Raw genomic sequence first — 16,534 nt, 5'->3', positions numbered from 1 at the left:
GCCCTCGCCGCGCCGCCAGGGCCTCAGAGGCCGCCCGGCCTCCCTTCGCTGCAGGGCCCCCAGAACCCTGTGGGCCAGCGGGTGGCTGTTTCGGGGCACGGCCCTTTCCGTGACTGACCGGGAACTGTGCAGCATGCAAGGAGCGCGGGCCTGGGAGCCAAGGCGAACGCTCCGTCCGCAGGAAGCCGTTTCAGCGGGAGAGAAACTTGGCCGGAGTCTGGCGGGCTCCTGGCGCCCTGCGCTCCGCAGGCACGAAGCCGTGGTGAACTGGGGGCTGAGCGGGCCCTGAGCACCCGCCGGCCCCAAGGGCTTGAGCCGGCGCCGGCGCCCCGCTCCGGACGCGCTGCCGCCTGTCGCCCCGAGGCTGCCTCGGGCGGGGAGAGTCCCGGGCCGCGGGCGGGTCCCCCTCGCGCTGCTCGCGTGGAGGGCGCTGCAGGCAGTGCTCCGGGGGCCTCGCCGGGCGGGAGGCTCCGAGCCGACGGACGGGCCGCGCGGGCTTTGAGCCGCTCCCGCAGGGGACCGGTGACATGCACAGAGCTTGGGCCCCGTCCATTCACGCAGGAGGTACAAAATTTTGCATTAGCTATTTTTATCTTCTTTAAATCAGTTTAATTCTGACTCCAAGTCCCATTCCTATTGGACTGTGAAGAAGTTAAACCGTAGGCCTTCTTGGGGCTGCTTCCTGCGAAGGGGTCAAACCCTGGGGTCTCACCGGGCCCCAGGCGGGGGAGGCCTCGGGGAGTCTGCTGCGGCCGCTGTGGCAGACCTGCTGCTGCTCTGTAGAGGCCGGATGTCTCGGGCGAGTTGGAGAACTCGAGTCACAGCGCCCAGGCCTCTAGTGCCTGGCTGTCCCTTGCACTCCCTCCTGAGGCTTGTCTCCCGAGCAGCGACAGCTCTGAGGGCAGGCACGCGCTGTCTCCCTCCCAGAAACTTCTCCTTCCAGCTTTATTGTCTCTTTCTTTCTCCTTACGCCTCCAGGACAGCCTTCAACCCTGTAGGATTTTAAGACAGAGCCTTGAATTTCACCTAAGCGTGTTCTGCTTTCCACCTTGAAAAATCCCTGAGATGAAGAATCCCAAAGCGGGGCCACGCCGTGGCCGAGTGGTTAAATTCGCGCGCTGGGCCTCGGCGGCCCAGGGTTTCGCTGGTTCGGATCCTGGGCACGGACATGGCACCGCTGGTCAGGCCACGCTGAGGCGGCGTCCCACATGCCACAACCAGAGGCACTCACAACTAGACTACACAACTTTCTACTGGGGGGCTTTGGGGAGAAGAAGAAGAGGGTAAAAAGAAGATTGGCAACAGATGTTAGCTCAGGTGCCAATCTTTAAAAAGGAAAAAAAGAAAAAATCACAACGCTCAGCCAGCACTAGGGTTAGAATCTGCACTTGAAAGCAGGCACAGGGACGTTAAGTGACGTGCACGGTATGTGCCAGGCAAAACCTGGACAAGAAGCCAGGCGTGCTGATTGCGGGCGAGTGTTCTTTCCAGAAAGCCACAAAACGGCAAGTCAGACTCCAGCAAATGCTGGGCTGGGAACCAGCAGGCAAAAACCTGAAGGCTCGCCTGTGTTTCATTATCAACAATGGGGAAGCTGAATGAGACCAGTTAGCGGCGGGCAGGGAGCCAGCGTTCACTTGATTAGATCTCCATTCTTGTGGTTCCCAGCCAGTGCCATCCGGGGAGAGCCTGAATCAGAGAGGCCGCAGCCAGCGCAGGCAGCACCTGTGTTTACCTGGCTCCACCGCCCGTTTAGAGCGAGCGGCGGCGAGGGGGGAGGCAGGAGGGGGCTCGCCCCGCGCCCGGGGAGGCCGGCTGCTGAGCCCGGGCGCTCCTCTGCCTCCATCGGCGGGGAGGCCGTCTGCGCCTCGCCGGAAGCGCTGGCAACCAGGTAAGTAACGGACTGACTTCTCAGCGTTTATTGCTTTGAAGTCAGCTTCATAGACTGGGGACAGGGCTGGTCCGAAGCCACGTCACGGGAGCCCTGTTGCCTCTGATGCGGTCTAACTCCCTTACAGAGCCTCTCACAACCCCCGGGGTGCCTTGACCTTGCTGCGCCGCGCTAGCTCAGCCGCGGAATGATCCTGCCTCCTCGGCCCCATCAGAACTGCCATTTTCTGGATGTCATACTGTCGAGGAAGGGATGGTGGTGACAAATAGCCTCACATAAAATGTGAGTCCTATGAATATTTTTACTTAAAAGACACACTCTAGTAGAGTATAAATTCTATGAACTTGAGAATTTTCATTAACTTCGTTCACTCTCATGATTTGATACAAATTACCCCCACTAAACAAAACAAAAGAGGCCAGTAATAATACTAGGGTTTACAGTGGGCCTCAAGGGAAACATTTGGTAGTGTTTGCCAGGGCTGGAATATAGTACATTATTTTGATATTGTTGATAGTCTCAGGAATAATGACAACAGTGATGAAAAAATACTTTCTCAGAAGAAACCATAATTTCATAATAAGTTTAACCCTAATTTATTTCCATCCAGAAAACAAATAATATATTCGCCTTCAAAAGAAGTGAGGCACGTAGGGCAGAGAGATGCAGTAAGGACGTCAGGTCACTGACAGATAAGCGCCTGACCCAGAGCATCCCTTTGATAAAATGAACATGGTCTCACGCAGAATTTTTCAAACTTCATGTCATGAGTGTTGTAGAATCAGTTTAGTGAGTTGTAACCAAACTTTTGTTTGTAATGGCATCAAATGGAAAGGAATGGAATGGAATTAATAGGGTCTGTATACACTAGTAGATAGTACCTACTAGTATGTATAATATAAGATGTACTTATTACTCTAGATTGTGGTCTAAAATGCTTGAAAGCTAAGAGTCTAAGGCACTGATTCTTAAACTCCTGTTAATCTCAGACTTTTTATGGGGAAGCCGAACCTATAAACAGACCCAAGAAGACCTACCGTCCCTGCAGGCTGTGGAGGGGCAGGGTTAGGCTCACCAGCGCCTTAGAATCCTCCTGCCCTTGAGGAGGGGAATTTGAAAACCACTGGCCCAGAAATTAGACTTTATCAGTTCCCCCAGTATAAGCATCAAATTTGATGCTTAGTGTTGAAGTTTGAGGGAATCAATAATAGCATCTTCCCTCCCACTTAAATTCTGAATTAGAGAGACAGTGGAATCAAGCAGATGAAGATCAAGCATCAGCATAATACCAGGAAAGGCTGGGGGGCAATCTAGCTTCGGTACGTGGCGTCAGTGGGCTTCCTCTTCTGAACTGCAGAATTAGACAGACGTGTGGTCACGGCAGTGCTGGAAACCTGGAGGGCCCCAACCCTGCCCCACCTCCCACTCGGAGGCACAGGCTCAGAGCAGACAGGCCCATCCCAAAAGCAGAGAGGAGATGGGCTAAGTTCGACAAGCCCTGTTCAGAGAGGCCAGGAGGGCTGCGTTAAGTGAAGGCCCTCCACATGGAAATAGGAAGCAGGTGGTAAGGAGGTTGCCGTCCGTAACACTTAGCAAAATGAAGTATCCTTTTCCTTCAAACACTCACTGAGTTGGGATTAATGTCTGCCTCCCTTGAGAGACTATAACCTTGAAGGCAGAGACAAATCTGTTCTATCCACTGCTGTACTCCCAGCATGTAGTAGACATTAGATGCTCTCAAACGTGCTGCGTGAGCTGCCTGAATAAAACTAATGTAAAATGAATAAAACTAAAGTATAAATGCAGTTAATGTAATAACTAGAACACCAACACCTCAGCTCCAATATAAGATATTGGAAAATTTATATTCATTCAATGACAAGCATGACCAGGCCCACTTTTGAAGGTATTCAAAGATTACCTTTGCTCACCTTTGGTGAGCAAAGAAGAAACTTGGTCTACTCGGAGAAAAAGAGCAGTGAAAAAGTGGGAAATCCACCCCATACATGAAAGGAAAACAACAGCAAATCTTCCTTGTTCTGGAAAGTCACCAAAGAAGTCGGTCAGGTTCTCACAGGAGAGGCCTTTCTCTCTTGTGGTCTCAGACAAACTCTTCGCTGTGAGTAAACTGTAAATTACTTCTTTCATCTGCTTCTGTGAGAAAACAGCTTTGATTTATCAAGTCTGGCTCTTAACATGGCTCAGAGCTTCCAAATCTACAGGCTGGTGGAGCTGTTGTCATAATCAATGAATGCAGAAGGAATGGATATTTAAATAACAGGAGTTGTAGCCATGACTTGCCAGGCCACAGGTGCGTGATTCTAGGAGGCAACATGTCTCTAACCACTGAACAGTCTTGTTAACAACAGCAGTATGCGAGGTCCAGTGGGGACGCACAGGGACACTCAGAAGAGCCCCCACCAAAATCTCTCCTTTATTCATCCCATAATGAAACTGAAATTCTCATATTCTTTACTCCTTTGAGGGAAGGCTATGAAAACTCCTATTAAGATTTGAATATCTATTTTTTGACGGGCTGGACCTGTTTGGCCTTTACCTCACACCCCTTATGGACTTTTAGCCCATCAGTAAAGATTATTGTTGCTTTAAACAGAGAGTAATCTTATCCTCTCTACCAAAAAAGGTAATGTTTTGATAATGATGATAGGCACACTTATTTCTAATATAAAAGCACCAGAATGAACAATAAACTCAAAGTTTGGGAGAGTGGTCGCCCTGGAGGTGGGGCATACAGTGAAGAAAAAGGAGTTTGGATGCTCCAGAGACTTCAAACTTAAGTAGAACATTTTTTCTCTTAAACTAGGTGGGTACGTGGATTTTCATTTCCTGGTTATTCTTTACCCTTATACTTACTGAATTATTATTTACATTTTTAAAAAATCTATTTTCAGATAAATCAATAGGCTGAGAACAGATGAGACAACCATAATCTACTGATCCACTAATGTGGTTGGTGGACTCTGTTCCTTCATTCCTCAGACGTCTTGAGTGCCCACTGTGTGCAAGGTACTGCATTAGGTTTGGACAGCACAGGGCTGAATGAGAATCAGTCCCTGTTTTCAAAGAGTTCTGAGTCTACTTACCTAAAAATTGACATCTACTAAGAAATATATAACCGTACATGAGCCAATCTGATAAAATTTAGAACACAAGATTAGTCCAGCACAACTGGATTTCTCTTGAGTCATCTATTCTATAACTGACCTGAGAAATTTTGCACAGACACAGACAGAGGGAAATCAAAGTCACAGCTCTAAAAGTCCAGTCAGCCCATTTTCTAGGTCACGTCTAGGGGTCTAGGGCACCCCTCTGTGCCATGTTGTCTCTTTGTGACAAGTGATGAACCAAATCCAGAATTCTAAGAAATAGCACTATGACATCAGGAAATGTTGGCCAGCTCATTGAGAAAACTTCTTCTTTTGAAATCCTCTTTTGAAATATACACCCATTGCCCACAGCCTTGAGAAAATGACATATAGTCATTTAAAAATATGAGGGTGTTTAGCATGTGCATGCCAGCTCATCTCTATTCATCTGGAAAGTCATTTCCTTTTCTTTGAACTAATTTGATTTGGTTTGCTTGAGGCCTCAATTCCTTTCTTTCACCTTCATTTTAGAGCCGCTGTGAAATTCAGCCTCAGCCCACACACCACAGAGGTTCCAAATCTTGTTCCTTCCTTTCTCATGCCTACATGCAAGTAACTCCATTTGCCAATTATTCTGTAACTTTCAGACAAACAGATGTTGGATTGCATTATAAAGAGATAAGAAAGACATCTAATATTCTGACATTTTTAAAAAGAATTGAAATGAATGTGTTGTGACTCTCGGCAAAGTGGTCATTATGTTCAAGTGAGAAATGTGTAATGAAGACATAGCTTAAGGAAGTAGGAAGGCAGAGCAGGAAAAGCATGGGGCTTAGGGTCAGGGGGACTCTTTTTAAATCCCACTTCTTCCCTTGGTTGGTCACGTGACCCTGGGCAGATTCTTCACCTTTAAGAGGGATAAAAGGTCATACCTTTGAGAATTAAATGATATAATGAAAGCCCTTGAACACTTAGCAGCTGGTAGGTGCTTAATCACACAACTCTTAGACATTTTCAAGATACGAAACTTACGTGCAGGCAATGTTGAAATATCATTGATAAATGTAAACCTGAAGGAAAGTGATTATTATCTGCCAAAATTCCTGTTGCTGAATTTTAAGATGTTCAAAATCAATTTTGCAATGCAATATTCAGTAAGTAAGCATTGAATTATGTTAATTGTAGAGTACCATGTAGCAGCGATTTTTCAGTTTTACTTTGTACGGGTACATCAATCACCAGGTTTGTGAAAAATATAAGGTTCTGGGTTCTCTCTCTAGAGAAGCTAGTTTAATAGGACTGAGGTGATTCAGTAATTTGCATTCCCAGTGAATTTCCAGGTGATTCTAATGGAGACGGTCCTCAACCATATTTTGATAAATTCAGCCTTTCTCAAAATGTATTTGTGTATTTATAAGAGATGTTTTTAAAGAGATGACTCAGATTAGCCATCACCTCCCATGCTAAAAACTATCACTTCCAGAGCATCAGTGGGAATGGTGGAAGAAGGACCCCCAAAAATCTGTTCCAATGAGAACATGGGAAAAAATTAACAAAACTAACTTTTTTACAACTCTAGAAATTAGCCAAAGGCTTACAACAATCTGAAGAGATTTATTTGACAAAAAAAGGACTGAATCTTGATAAGAACAGCAAGCTTTGTGGGATTTTAACTTGCCCTATTCCCATTCCACCTTCTACAGTTCTGTGGTAACTTTGAAAACCAACAGCGACCCAATAATGGTACCATGAAAACCAGCTCCAACTAGAACAACTAGACAGAAGACCAACCAGAAAATGGAAGTCCCAGTTTCCTCATCTGTGAAATACAGCCAGTACATCACCTACCTTAGAGGATTGTTGAGAAGGTTACGTGACATGATATGTGTCATACTCTTAGCACAGTGCCTGGTATATAGTAAGTAAGTAAGAAGGATAATAGGAAAATTGAGTATATTTAGTAATTTTCTAAAGCAAATGTGGAGAATTTTACAAAGCAGCTTGTACATTGTCATACATCCGTTTTGAGTTATAACCTAAGGCATTTTGTAATAACAAGATTCCTCTGTGCTCATGGAGGCATTTATTGGAAAGGAGTGAATGAAGAGAGAATTTTCCCAGCAGTGATCTCCCCCGCCACGTTAGGGGAGACAGCAACCTATCTCAGTATCACACAGGACTGTCTCTAGTAAAAGAACGGCAATTCAAAGAGAAGGTGATGGCTAGTAGCATTTGTCGAAAACAAAACCAGCAACCTGAGAGACAGGCAGGGTTTAATTATTTATCCCAGTTTTACCAGAGAATAACACTTGTCATGAGAGGTTAAATCTCTTGGCCATATGTAGACGTCACATCTCATTCTCCATCTAGCGTTCTCTTCTTGCACATTTTGTCTCTCCATGATCTTTGATGTCATCCCGGAAAGGACAGACCTGATTTCTCTTTCACCTCAATGACTTCATGTTAGCACTCTTCAAAATATCAGAGTTCTCCTAGTTATGGTCCCAGTAAGCACTGAGGAAAATACTCTTCAGGGATCCAAGAGAAAATTTTTAGAAAGTATCCAATATTGATTTTTATTTTTCTAAGGCTAAGGTTAGACAAGCAATATATATTAAATTCTCATTTTTAACATCCGAATAAGATAATTTTACACCATTTTTGCTGAAATGTGAAATTTTACTTGAAAAGTGCAGTGCCCACTGTCCCCATGGGCCTTATCTATGCTGTAAATATCAGCCTCCCTCAGACGTACACAGGGTCTCCACTGAAGACGTCCTGGGACAATATCCAGATGCTAACTCCTAGGTATCACAGGAACAAAATGATTTCATTTCCACTAGAGGTGGTGCTGAAATATTCCAATTATTCTAGAAAAGTACTCAATCAAAAAATCTGAAGATAGGGGCTGGCCTGATGGCTTAGTGGCTAAGTTTGGGCCCTCTGCTTCAGCAGCCCGGGGTTCGCGGGTTTGGATCCTGGCTGTGGACCTCCACACCACTCATCAGGCAATGCTGTGGCAGTGTCCCATACGCAAAATAGAGCAAGATTGGCACAGATGTCAGCTCAGGGACAATCTTCCTCACTAAAAAAAAAAATCTGAAGATAAAAACAAGACCTGGTATGAAAATCTGCAATTACCATTAATTAATGTATTATCCAGACACTCGGCAATTATTTGTGGATAAAGATGTTTAGGTTTTCTCAACTACTCCATTTGTAGATATGTTCCAGGTTGGTATCCCTCTGTATATATTCAACAAATAATTATTAAGAATCTACTCTATTTCTTTTTGTTAGTAAAAAGGAACAAACTGCTAATACAGAAATGTAGATGGATTTCAAAAGCATTATGCTAAATGAAAGACGCGAGACACAAAAGACCACTCACCATATAAGGGCTGTTATATGATATTCTAGAAAAGGCAACACGGTAGGAACGGAAAACAAACTGGGGTGCCAGGGCCTGGGTGTGAGAGCAGAGCAGGGGCCTGACTGCCAAGGATGGGGGCACTGTGGGGAGTGATGCCACTGTGCTTTGTCTCGATGAGGGTACAAATTACATGACTCCAGAACATTTGTCAAAACTCGTGAAAGGATATGCCTCAAAGTGTAAACTATATCGTGTGTAAATTACTTTTGAATTTAAAAAAGAAGCAGCAGTCATAAAAGCCCTGGCTTCAACCTCCCCCTAACACACACACACACACACACCCCAAATCACAGAGAACCTATCACGGGGCAGAGACGACCTTAGCACTGGAAATGAAATATGAACAAGATAGAGTCCCTGGTCTCGGGAGCTCATATCTAGAGAATGAGGCAGACTTTTGAAAAAGACATAATCCCACATTTGAGTAAGTACAGTGAAGAGGGCAGTGAGAACAGATGACACGCAGAGGCCTAATTTAGACCTCTGTGGATTACATGCGTTTTGATTTGAAATCTTTTTTAAATGGCAAGCCTTGTCTCTAGGATCACAGGCTCATCGAGAGCTCAGAGGAAACATGGACGTTTCATTTAGTCACTTGGGTCCTAAAAACTGGGAAAAGCTAGTGAGAGGCTGCGAAATAGAGAAAAGGGAGAGAGTGTTGAGCCAAGAGGGAGTCTCCTTATGTTAAAATTCCAGATATTTCCACCCCTCTCAAAGTCCTGGACAAGGGAACAAACTTGTGTGTGAGAGTGTTGCTCATGGAAAATGCAGGTTTAATTAGGATCATTTGTACGTTATTAATAAGAATGTGTAATATTTATGAGTGTGCTTCTTGTCTGCTCCTGGCCTCTTCTTCTATTTAATTAGCTGTGTGTAGGAGGCGCTGAGCTGCAAGGCCCCCTAACACACACACACACACACACCCCAAATCACAGAGAACCTATCACGGGGCAGAGACGACCTTAGCACTGGAAATGAAATATGAACAAGATAGAGTCCCTGGTCTCGGGAGCTCATATCTAGAGAATGAGGCAGACTTTTGAAAAAGACATAATCCCACATTTGAGTAAGTACAGTGAAGAGGGCAGTGAGAACAGATGACACGCAGAGGCCTAATTTAGACCTCTGTGGATTACATGCGTTTTGATTTGAAATCTTTTTTAAATGGCAAGCCTTGTCTCTAGGATCACAGGCTCATCGAGAGCTCAGAGGAAACATGGACGTTTCATTTAGTCACTTGGGTCCTAAAAACTGGGAAAAGCTAGTGAGAGGCTGCGAAATAGAGAAAAGGGAGAGAGTGTTGAGCCAAGAGGGAGTCTCCTTATGTTAAAATTCCAGATATTTCCACCCCTCTCAAAGTCCTGGACAAGGGAACAAACTTGTGTGTGAGAGTGTTGCTCATGGAAAATGCAGGTTTAATTAGGATCATTTGTACGTTATTAATAAGAATGTGTAATATTTATGAGTGTGCTTCTTGTCTGCTCCTGGCCTCTTCTTCTATTTAATTAGCTGTGTGTAGGAGGCGCTGAGCTGCAAGGCCCCTTTATTTCACAATGATAGTCCCACGACAGCTTGAGATGCATTTGAAACACAACAAAGAGAAAATTAGACTGTTCCTTTGGCCCGAATATAAAGGGAACTCTGTGGGCTCACCCTTCGCTGAAGTTGCTCCTGTATTTGGATTATATTATATCCCTGGTGCTTAAATTGAGAAAGAAATTGCCCCATGAGTAGGATATTTTCAGCATTATTGAAAAGGAAAATTCAATCCATTCTTGAGTAACATAGAAATTAACAAGCACCACTTTAAAAATCACCATATACATGTGCATGCATACATACACGCATGTATGTCACACACACATGTGTGATTTGGAAGAAAAGAAAATTCAACTTTCAATATTTGTAAAATTGATTAACAATGAAATCTTCCCCTCCAAGCACCTTAAATATGAACTCACCGCAAAAGTAGGCCATAGGAGTGTACTCATGCGACCAGCTAACACGCATTTGGCACTGTGTACCAGGCATCCTTCTATGAGCTACACACACATTAACTCATTTTATTCTCTCAACACCTCTAGAGGATAAATGCTATTATCACCAGCCTCACTTAACAGATAGGGAAACCGAGACTTAAGAGGCTAAGTACCTTCCTCAGATCACAAAGTCAGTTAAGAGTAGAGGTGGGGTCAGAACCTAAGATATTTAGCTCCAAATGTGTTCCCTCTGCATTCTGTTAACTATATATCAATTTCATCAAATATGCATAGATATCTGCATGTTTTGACACCCAGAGAAGTTGTTTTGCTTAATATTAAAACCCTTGTAGATGTGTAGGTCCTAGATTTCTACCACGGATTAATTCTGTTTATTCTTAGTCAGAGATGATTTTCCTCTGTATAAGAAAAAACAGAATTTGAATCAGCAAATAACCAAAAACTTCAAAGATATCAAATAGCTCTTTTGAGCATATTTATGAATTCAAACACTGGAAAACCAAAGTTCTCTGAATTTTTACATGGTATTAAACACTGAAAGAAGGATGGGGTGAGGCTGGACATGGGGGTGGGTAAGTAATACAATTATTAGATATGTTACCATTTTATTTTATTGACCTAAAAAAAATTAAATAACACAGACCCTGAGTTCAGCTACTTATGTATCTCATTGTGGATCTGCGAAACGCAGTCCTCATTCCTTGATCCCATCTCTCCACCTCCTCCTTGCATGTTGTGTGTTTTGAGGCCACAGCTGGGCCTAAGGGTAGAGTAGCCCAGGCTTCGGAGCTTCTCTTCCTCAGCTCATCTTCCTACACTCAGTGAGACCCTTCAGCAGGTCTGATCCTTTTCTCCCACACTCCCCTCCACTGGCTTTTCAGGCTCTGATTACAGGTCCTACTGTCCTATTAAGACCACCAGCATCCCCCTGCCACTCCACAGAAGGCCATCCAGTCCTGGATAAAGCAGTGCCCGTATGACACCCCGGCTTCAGCTAAGTCTCTGGCATCTCGGCATCCTATTTTCCCATTAGGTTACAAAATAGGAAATCATAGTGTGAGATTTAAAGATTAAATTTTGTCATGTCAAATGAGATTAAACAATACTCTCGAATGGGGATTTCATTTGGATGTCATCCTCAAATCCATATGACAAGCGGTGGCTACTGAACTTGGGACAAATTCAGTAGAAAGGAGAAATGAAAGAGATCACAATAGAAATGGCAATGCAGTCAGTCTAAGGCCTTCAGCAATGTTTGGGGGTAAACGACAGATTTCAATCTGACAAGAAATATGTTATATTTGTTGAATACTCAATGGCATTGTTGTCAAACAGAGTGAGGGGATCTTAAAACAAGGTAACTGCCTTTAACATGTTTGTGTACTAAATGGGAGGATAACATGAATGTACAAATGACAAAATATGACAAAATGGCATCACATAAACTGAATACGTAAGTGCTAAGAACGGACTGTTGATTAGAAGGACATGAGGCTGACCAGGCTTCCGGGAAAGGTGGGTTTTAAACCAGTTTTGAAGATGGTAATGGAAGGCAACTGGCAGAGAAGAAGTGGGGGAAATTCTATAGATTATGGAAGGAGGTGTTCAGAAACTTGACCCAGTAAGACTGAAATTTTGAGAGCTGGCTGTTGGGTACATGAGATGATTATTTCCAGCTGCCAACAGTTCTTTTGCTTTATGTTCTTAAATTTTAGGTGGAAGTAGAGGCATCATTCATCGTGGGTATGAGGGGTGCTCTTTTGTCTTGGAAAAAAATTCTTACTTAGAGCATTTTGATTACGTAAAAATAAAGCCCAAAGTCAAAAAATTCAAATCTGGATTGGAAAACATGAGAGTATGAAGAGTAAACTGCTCTGTATGATTTTCTCAAAGGTGATCATCACTGTGGACTGGGGTGCCTCTCTGGAAAAAGAAGGATTTCCTTCACTCTCTAGAGCCAGTGAAGACCTAATGGCCTGGGTTCCGGGCAGGAGGGACCTGGTCAAAGGCCGTGGTGTGTAAAGCTGGTTCCTGAAATATGGTGTCAGGACTGAGCTTAAAGGAAGGTTGAAAGATTGAGATGATGATAAGAGACCTCTTCTTGAGAGATTGACCAGTGAACTCCCGAGATACTTTTCCCTTCCTGCAGAGTCATTCTCTTCTGCTATCCACAAACCATTGGTAAAGTTTTGTAAACGATATGGCCTTGTCTTAGAAGTGCTTGGAAAATGAACTGTGTCTGCACAGAGACTTGAGCAAAGTGCAGAGATTCCCAGCAGCCTGGAGAAGTAGTTGTGAAACTCTCGGAGTCCACCCACAGAGAAGCCTAGAACATTCAGCAGACAGAGAGGCGGCCCATGAGAGCCCATTAAAGGCTGGACTTCTTGCTGGTTTAGGGGTGGAAAGGGGGCTTGTAGGTTGTTACTAGGTATTAAATAGAAGGTAACCCCTGGAGCCTGGAGAATTTGAGATATCTCAGGGTCGATCTCATGTGAGACCATGAAAGTCCAGATTTGGGGTTTTATAAATTAAAAACTGAGAGATGCACCACTCACTGGAAATCCTCAGAGATGACCACTACCTACTTGTGATTAGCTGTAACTAGCTGTGAAACCCAGAGCAAGTCAGGTCAATTCTCTGAGCCTCAGTTTCATCACCTACAAAGTGAAAGGAATTAGATTGGATCATCTCTAAAATAACAATTAGATGAAAAGTTTTGCAATTCTGTCTCCCTGCCCCCTCACCTTGATGCCCAATAAAATGGGAAAGCTAAAGAAAAAAAATAGAAATCAAAAGGTAAGGGGAAAAGGAAAATCATCGTAGTAAATATCAAGTACCCAGATAGTCAGTAGCCATATGATGAACTACTATGACTTGTTTTATTATGGTTATTATAGATATATCTACCCACGTTCTTAGGAATTCACATTTTTTTAGTGACTAGTCCCTCTTATACACAGTATCTCTTCTTTATCTTAATCGTATTTATGTCTTGCTTTATGAAATTACCGTCATCTAGGTTTATGTAAGTACGCTCTATGACGTTCAAACAATGACAAAATCCCTAACGATGCATTTCTCAGAACGTATTCCCATTGTTAAGTGATGCCTGACTACTTTCTTGCCGATTAAAATATAAGTGTCATGAGAGTTTGTCTGTTTACTCTTTACGGATATTTCTAGTACCTAACACAGAATGTGGCACATGGTGGGTACTCAATAAATATTTGTTGACTAAATAAATAAAGGAAAGAAAGAGAAAATGAATAATACTCCCTATATCTTTACTCTTTTAGAAGATCAGCCACTGAAGTGGTTAAATTTTACATATTATAGTAGATAATAACCCAAAAACAAGGTATTAAGATTGCTTAGCAATTCTTTCAGTTACCAACCATGTAACTGTATCCAACAGATTTGTTTCCAGTGAAAGTGCCTGATCAGATAAAGTGTGGTGCCCCAGGATCACAAAAATAGTTACTTCATGAATTAAAATAAGATACCTTACAATTTCTGGTGACTTTTTTGTAATTTGCATTTCTCTTCTAATGATCCAAGACCTTGATAATATGAAAATACTAGAAGAAATGCTGGGTTGAGTGGGAATGAGAAACCAAGCTTAAAACCTGTCAAGGCCACCTGGTCTCATGAGATGACATTGCCATCATCACCTCCATCAATAATTAATGGAAGTAAAGCTCTTACTGTAATCAAAGGATGATAGCATGAATTTAAAAGACCAAAGAACAGCTTTTTCCCAAATAAAAAAATAAATCCTGTACCTACAGAGAAAAAGACCAGTATCCTGCTCTCTAAGCTCTCTGTTCCTAGAATCTAAGACATATCAAAGGTCCAGCTAGAGACTCCTAATGGAACTTAAGATTCTTTTGAGGTCTACAATACAATATCATCTGATCAATAATACTGGTGAAGTTTACCCACCAAGGCATCAATTTTAGCACTTAAAATTAAACTCAGTTCCTTTCACATTTATTTCTTAAGGGAGAAATGGGCCAGAGTTAGTACTGCAAGAAACCCAAAGGGAGAGAAGAAAGTTGTGTAAGGCCAGTAAATTTCCCAACTCAACATAACACACACTGAGGTGAAACCTGTGGGATGGGGACTTCATTATACAGAGATAACCTCAAAAAATTTCCAGCATCAGCTCTGAAAGCACCGTAGAATACTACTGGGGTAAGAGAACACTGAAACAGTGACTGAGCAGGCGCTGGAGACGGCTCACTAGCTGGAGAGAGCTCTGTTGCCGGTGTAGACATTTTCATCAACTGGACCCAAGGGTTACGTTGCTAGTTTTACTAAAGGCCTTTTGTCCTTTTCACAGCTGAAATAGCGCTTCATATCAAAAAGATTTCTTCTCCTAGCCCCTAAGTTTGTAAAGAGTAATTCATTTAGATAAAAGGAATAAAACTCACTATAAGAAAAACGAATCAACATTTATCCGTATACAATTTGTTTTCTCTTTCAAAGACAACTTTCCGTTCTGCTCCATGTTGTATGAACAACTTTCCATGAATTGCCTGTTTTTCAGTCTTCATATACACACTTGTACACATACACACCCCAGTACCTTAGTCCCAGCTAATACATGTTTAGGACTTGAGCTTGAAGGACAGGACTAATGCTTTATGTCCAGACAAACAGAATACTCACCCCTTATAATACATACCAAGCACCAATGTGCTATTCCCAGCCTTACTCCTGCCCAATTTTTAGCTATTGACCTTGGTATTTCTTTTCCCATTTCCACTTCGCCCTTTGACTCTAACATCTGGGGTAATTTTGACCGCTCACAACCATGAGTCCAGTTCTAATCTTAGCCTCACGTCACTCAGGACTCCACCTCTGCTGCTTCAGCTCTGTCCCCATAATGTCCTCCTATCAGGACTCAGCCAACAAAAAGGATCTGGGTTTTTCATAAGTCTTATTTTCTCCTTTCATCTGATAGACACTTTTAAAACTTTTTTGAAACTTAAAAATAGTGTCAAAAATTCTTTGGTTATTAGGAAATAGAAAATATAACAACTGAGTTCATTTAATTGAAGAAAATGAAAATTGGTAAGAATGGCTGCTCCTGAAAAATTATATTGCTGTGCTAGTGCAGCACGTTGGTTTTGAGCATGTAATGGGTGCTGTTATCGTGCTTCCTGAGGTTAAAGCACTTTAAGAAAATATTAATTGACTGAAATACTATAAATACTCTGTTCACTGAAGAGGTAGTTAGAACTTTTATTTGGTCTTGTACATTTCACCCAATGGTTTTTCTTTTATGACAATGTTCCTGATCATGACGTTTTTTTAGAAAAGTCATTAAATGTCTCTGATATAATCCACATATCAAAAAAAGTATGTCCATACATGGGAACTCTTACCTTACTACCATGTTGGGAATGTGTTAATAGCTCATTTTCATTCAAAGCTTGGTCGAGCACTCACTATATATCAGGCCCTGACTTGCACACTGAAGTTTCAACAATGACCAAGACCACTGTTCCCCTTAATGGCTTTATAACCCAATAGAAGAGACAAATAATAAACAGCCAAAGCAATACAATGTGACATGGTCAAGTGTTAAGATAGCACATAAGTGGTACACCCCCTCAGAAAGCCCAAGTCATGCTGGGTTCTAATTTACATATCTGCAGGGGATGGGGGGGTGGGAGGGAATCAGGACGAATAGATTGGGCTGTCCAAAAGAGATAAAAGTGCCTTCAGTTTGGAGAGAAAGATTCCTTTGACTTAATTAAGAAGGAGCCAAAAGAAGTTGATTTAAATAAGTAGTGTCAGAGAGTAGGAGAGGTGAGGTATCAAGGACCTGGTTGGTAAACAAAACCATGGCCTGTAGCAATGGTAATGTGAGGGACAGAAATGTTGATAATCAGAGGCAAGCTGCCACATTCTGCCAGGAGTTCCATAAAAAAGGATAATATGATCTGAGACTCCCAGTGTTGTGTGGCTGCTTGAAATGAAGAGAGAAGAAAGAGATGCTGAGAACATTTCTTCAGTCTAGGATGCACACACAAAGCCACAGGGTTATGAGCTACAAAATGAAGATTCTAGGAAATGTGGATGGGGACTTGTATTG

At 42.8% G+C, this 16,534-nt stretch overlaps 1 long non-coding RNA gene across 2 annotated transcripts; it reads left to right on the top strand.

Moving 5' to 3' along the window:
* The first annotated feature begins 1,466 nt into the window (after positions 1-1,466).
* LOC106831385 (uncharacterized) lies at positions 1,467-16,086 on the top strand. 2 transcript variants are annotated; one of them, XR_011502715.1, is made up of 3 exons: positions 1,467-1,891; positions 2,019-2,173; positions 12,325-16,086. It is a non-coding gene; the product is annotated as an uncharacterized lncRNA (long non-coding RNA). The 2 variants fall into 2 exon arrangements; XR_011502714.1 differs by lacking the exon at positions 12,325-16,086 and adding an exon at positions 6,702-9,271 and having other exon boundaries at positions 1,468-1,891.
* Positions 16,087-16,534: the final 448 nt, after the last annotated feature.

The sequence above is a fragment of the Equus asinus genome, chromosome 4 (assembly GCF_041296235.1).
Source record: "Equus asinus isolate D_3611 breed Donkey chromosome 4, EquAss-T2T_v2, whole genome shotgun sequence".
Taxonomy (NCBI): domain Eukaryota; kingdom Metazoa; phylum Chordata; class Mammalia; order Perissodactyla; family Equidae; genus Equus; species Equus asinus.
Note: the sequence above shows the minus strand (reverse complement) of the source record. Positions and strands in the feature narration are given on the sequence as shown.